This window comes from Ascaphus truei, chromosome 1, assembly GCF_040206685.1.
Source record: "Ascaphus truei isolate aAscTru1 chromosome 1, aAscTru1.hap1, whole genome shotgun sequence".
In the NCBI taxonomy this organism is placed as follows: domain Eukaryota; kingdom Metazoa; phylum Chordata; class Amphibia; order Anura; family Ascaphidae; genus Ascaphus; species Ascaphus truei.
This window is the reverse complement of record NC_134483.1, coordinates 166,028,955-166,034,954: the sequence shown is the minus strand read 5'-3', so window position 1 is coordinate 166,034,954 and position 6,000 is coordinate 166,028,955.

The window sequence follows — 6,000 nt, the reverse complement described above, 5'->3', positions numbered from 1 at the left end:
TAAAGGGGTTTATTTATCCAAGTCCCCCAGCTCCCCAAAAAAACTGCACCAAATCAATCTGAAATTTTCACACTAACTGGACTTACCACAGCGTCATGCAAAAGTTACCTACCTTTGTGATAATTAACCTGCTACATGCCTCGTGCCTGTTCTTTATTGTGGCCTCATGTAAAAGTTACTCTCACTTACCAACAGACCACATTAATATATGAGACAGCTTTATTTTTTAAAGAACTTAGACTGGTGGTGGTTTTGAGAGTCTCGGGTAGATGCTCCTTTGTACGTGCCTTTTTATGCCCCAATATGCCGCTTTGTCCTACAATGTAACTACAGCATCAGACTAACAGCATCAGACCAACACCACTACACTAACTACCTGATGTAACTACAGCATCAGACCCACACAGACTAACCCTGTCCAAGCATATGTTCTGGGGTATTTAACCCTTTAATCGAACACAACATAGACTAACTCTGTCTAAGCAAACGTTCTAGGGCATTTATCCCCTTTAATTGAAATGCCATCTTATATGCCACCTAGCTCAGTCTGCCACTTTTAGGCTATTGGCAGCAATATCTCCATGGACATAGTGTTATACTGTAGGTACCTATATGTGTATGTAAATATATGCTTTATAACATATACACCCATAGTGGCGGGTTATAATTGATTGGGTTCATTCAGCTTAACCTAGTCAATACCACAGCCTATTGTGTTGCTACTTACCAAGGGAGGTGTCCTTTGAAGCAATATTATTACACAGTGTACGTTCAAAGTACCATATCCAGGTACTTAAGAATTTGCTAATGCACCTATACAAGCCTAGTTGAGATATAGCCAAGTAACATGGACCTGATCCGGGTTTTCACTTATGATAGACTTCGGTATTTGTTACTAGTCATCTTTATTTGACTTAAGAGGCTAGTTTCACCTCACTCTTACCATTCTACTAAGAGTTTTATATATACCCCTAGACACATTGGTATATTATCAGGATTTATCTAATACCCCTACTCGAGTGGTCTTTTGCAGACGAGACGATCTCTCGCCTGGAGTGCACTTACACTAGCCACCCAGTAGGTTTTACTCCTCCCTCTAGATCAACTTAGGAGGAGATACATATACCATATTTGAATGTGTTTTTTGTTAGTCAGTTCAACTTTATTTTACCATTTTGATACCTATTAAAGATTGATTTTAATGGCATCATCATTTCATAATTAGGAGTGCTAAAATAGGGGGCCCCTTTTTTTCCTTGTTCTCTTACTAGTTTCAGTTCATATCTAGCTACAGCATCACAGCAAAATGCTCAAATAACTAAATTGGTTTTCCCTTGAGTCTAGGCACAAAGTTCATGTTTGTGGTCTTGCCTTCAAATACTTTCTGGGCAAGCTACTCGCCTATCTGGACAAGCTCCTCACCCCTACCACATGCAGCACTTATCATCTGAGATCTGACTCCAAAAGACTGTTCACAGTCCCAAGATTCAACAAAGTATCTGGCTGCTCCTCCTTCTCTTACCGTGCACCCCAAAACTGGAACACTCTACCGGAGACTCTCACAGTCACCACCAGTTTAAATTCTTTCAAAATTAAAGCCGTCTCACATTTAAATCTGGTCTGTAACTGTTACATACGCCTATAACATTATCTTTGTGTTCATGCAATGTCTTTAAATATAATGTATAACCCTGTTCATCTAACGTAACCATGTATTCTCATCATAACTCTGTGCCCACAACATACTTGAAAAAGAGAGGAAAATCTCAATATATTATTTCCTGGTAAAACATTTTATAGAGAAAAATTAATACATTTTGCATAATCTAGGGTCCTATTTTTTTGTTGTTCAGGTTTTGAATTTTTTTTTAATTCCTGCACAATGATTCATTACAAAATATTCCTAAATCCAAAATGAAATAAATGATTTACTAAATCAACCAAAACAAATGGGAGAGTATTACAGAAAAAAAGGAAATATAGGTTTTGCCATGGTTTTGAACAGGTAACCTTGACATGTCACTGCCTATGCCCCAGGGTGTAGCTATAACTGAATCTAAAATGTAAAGAGAAAACTTTGTATTATTGTCAGTGACTTGTTTTCCTGTTTCAATTTATCAGTCCGCCTTCTAAAATAGGTTTGACACCTTTGATTTAATGGCAATACATTTAGGGCCTCATGCAGTAAACTCCAATAGAAAAAAATCGCCACGATTTTTAATTTGCCATTTTTGACAGTGGTGCTATCACGGTATGCAGAAAGGACCCAATACCAGTGATAGCAACATTTGCTAAAATGGCGAGTAGCCGGCGACAAGATGATCGTCCCTCTGAAAAGGGCTCACCCGGCGAGTTGATTCTGCTGGAGAGAGAGAGAGAGACGCCTCTCTCTGCGCAAATCTCGTCCGAAATAAAAATATTTAACATTTATTTTTTTTACTAGTGTAGATGAGCAGGGGGTCTCCGGAGCAGAACCGCATTCATTTCAGGTCTGGGGACCCCCTGCTTCCTGAGATACCGGCCCCGTTATGGGGTGCCGGTATCTCCTATGCATTGAAATGTCCCGGTCACGTGAGACGGGACATTTACATGCATAGGAGATACAGGCCCCGTTATAGGGTGCCGGTATCAGTAAAAGCAAGGGGTCACCGGACCTCAAATCAACAAGGTTCTGCTCCGGAGACCCTCTGCTCATCGTCACTAGTGAGAAAATTTTAATTAAAATATGTAGTAAAAACCAATACACAACCCACCCCGTGTCCCCACATAAAACCATTATTTATTTATGTGAACACGTGATTGATAACATAGGCCGGTGGTGGTCCCCACGGGTGTCTGGGGGTCCTCGGGTGGTCCCCGTGGGTCGCCGCTGGCCTGCGGTACCATTTGTGTTAAAAAATAAAGATGGCCTACATTTCAATAAATACACCTCCCCCCAAACACATACAGTACAGTAATGTGCAAAATAACTATTATCCAGATATAGATAATAGATTAATTGCCCATTATTAAACAAAACATTAGCCAGCCAGCATAAATAAAGTAAATAAAAACTGTTCTACTTACCCCTGCCATTATGAAGGGCATCCTCGTCAGCATACTGCAGGGCCATGTGCTCCGATGCCAGCAACAATACATTAAAAATACAATCTAATGGCCCCTAACCCCTTAATCTCCTTAGCGGTTAATAACCGCTATAGTCATTAAGGGGTTAACCCACCCTCCCTCACTACCCACCCAGGAGGCCTAACCACCCGCCTTTGACCCACTATACCCACCGTGTACCCATTGAGTAGCAATGTAGTAGATCATACCCATATAATATGGGCATGATAAGCTACTAAAGCAGTCAATGGTCACCCTAATACAAAAGCCTGAATGTCCAAAATACACAATAATAAAACAGATACAACAAGCACCTAAACCCACAGAAACAAAAATTAAAAGCACTAGCCAACCAAGCAATTACTAAATAAAACCACTAGCCAATCAAGTAAAGAAATAAAACCACTAGGCATTCAATATAATAATTAAAACAACTATGCAATAAATTACATAAATCATACCACTAGCCAAAAAATAAATGTAATACTTAAAAGCAGTAACCAACACAACAATTAATTAATACAACCACTATGCAACACATTAATTAAAACCAGTAGCCACCAAAATACATCCTTAAATAAAATTGCTAACCAATCTGTAAAAATAAAAAAACAAGCCATCACAATTCAAAACAATTTAATCTAAACAATACACAGAAATAGAGAAAATGCATTGGGTCCCACTGAAGTCATCTGTACCCTAAACATGCACAGATTAATACATTAGCAGTCAATGGGAATGAAAAACATAACCAACAAATCCAATCAAAAAACCTGTAAAAATAAAAGTTCATACATTTCAATATTTATCTTGCCTTTAGAAGCGTTGGCCCTCTGAATCCTGGGGAATCAGCAAGCTCTCGTACCATCACATCATGAAACGCAATCCAACGTCATCCATCGTGAAGATCAGGAACCGGTAACCAAATTCTTCAATCTTCTCTCATCTTCTTTCTTCATCCGTGATTATTTCTTGATTTTCTTTATCTTCTGTCTTTATCTGCATCTGTTAATCCAATAACCCCATGTTAAATCCACGATGTGGACCCGTCGGCTTCTTCAGCTCAAATGAGATGTCACGGCCTTAAATATGGCCTGTGACGTCACATATGGGCGGCAAATGGTTCACACGCCATCTGATTTGCTGTGAATACCATGTGCCCTTTTTTTATGTGACATCATGAAAGGAACTGAAGCCAACCAATCAGAATGGCTGTGCACCTTTCACTTTAAAATGACGTCACCAAATCCAACATGGCGCTGTCACATGGTATTTTAGCCAATCAGATTGTAAGAACTATGGGCCTCATGCAGAGAGCATCGTTATTTCAAAACTCGCCATTTTTTGTTCAATTTCGCGCAGAAAACGGCAGAAAATGGCGAGTTACGAAAAACGCGCCAATTTTTTTTTCCTATGTCTAAAACTCGCCTCGCGGCTGGCGAGAACCTCCATCTCGCCATTTTTAAAACTCTCCGAATGCAGAGAGGTGCGAACGGCATGTAGCGGCTGTTCGCGCCAAAAAATGGCGCGATTCTCGCATTTTTGCCGCGCCAGGAAAAGATGGCAAGATGGCGCTCGCCGCCTATAGTAAAGGGGAAAAAAAGGCGCGAATTTGTTTTTACACGTTTCTGAAGCGCGCATCTCGCCAATTTAAACTCGCCACACGCATCCATGTTAAACATAGCAGAATTCGCACTTTTCTGCATATGGAGAATAAAACTCTCCAAAAAAGCTACTTTTTATGAAATTCGCCACTTTTAAAATTCTATGCTCTCTGCATGAGGCCCTATATCTCCAATCTGATTGGTTGTAGTAGACCATGTGACTCCCTTTGGATGACGTCACATCCCTTCCCAAGAATTACTGATGTCATGTTAAAGGGAAAGGAAGCACAGCCATTCTGATTGGCTGGCTTCAGTCCCTTTCATGACGTCACATTAAAAAAAAAAAAAAAACACGGTTTTCACAGATGGCGTGTGAACCATTTGCCGCCCAAATGTAAAATCACAGGCCATATTTAAGGCCGTGACATCTCATTTGAGCTCAAGCAGCCAACGGGTCAAAATCGTGGATTTAACATGGGGTTATTGGATTAACAGATGCAGATAAAGACAGAAGATAAAGAAAATCAAGAAATAATCACAGATGAAGAAAGAAGATGATGGAAGATTACAGAAAGAAGAATTTGGTTACCTGTTCCGGATCTTTACGGTGGATGGCGTTGGATTTTTTTGTGTGACGTCACATACGAGAGCTTATTGATTCACCGGGATTCGGAGGGCAAACGCTTCTAAAGGTAAGATAAATATTTAATGTATGTACTTTTATTTGTACAGGTTTTTTGATTGGATTTTTCTTTTTTTTATGTTTTTCATTGCCCATTGACTGCTAATGTATTAATCTGTGCCTGTTTAGGGTACAAATGAATACAATGGGAGCCAATGCATTATTTGGCAAATGCATTTTTTCTTTTGACTGTGTCATGGAACAGAAATACCCCTGTCTGCCTTTTCTGTTCAGCCCCCCTCTCCCTTGGCAGTTCTACTTGCTAGCTGTACGTGGATTTACTTTCCTTGCAGTTTACTCCTAGTGCAGATGGAATGGATACATTAAGTAGCCTTTTTCCTTCCAAGCTGCCACACCCCTGGTTGCTCTGGCAACATCTCCAGTCCTCCAGTTAATGGACTTTCCCATTTTCTCCCCTGTCTTTTTGCTGACAGTAGTGCAGACTCACTCCATTTTAGTGTGACCCTTGCCCCTCACTTCCTTTTCCACCATTACCTCTGGATGAGTGAGCACTGCTGTAAACTCCTGTATGGTAGGATTATCTTTTCACCTGCCGTTAACTACCAAGCACACACAGAGAGACATTATCCCTACATCTACATCTCTACA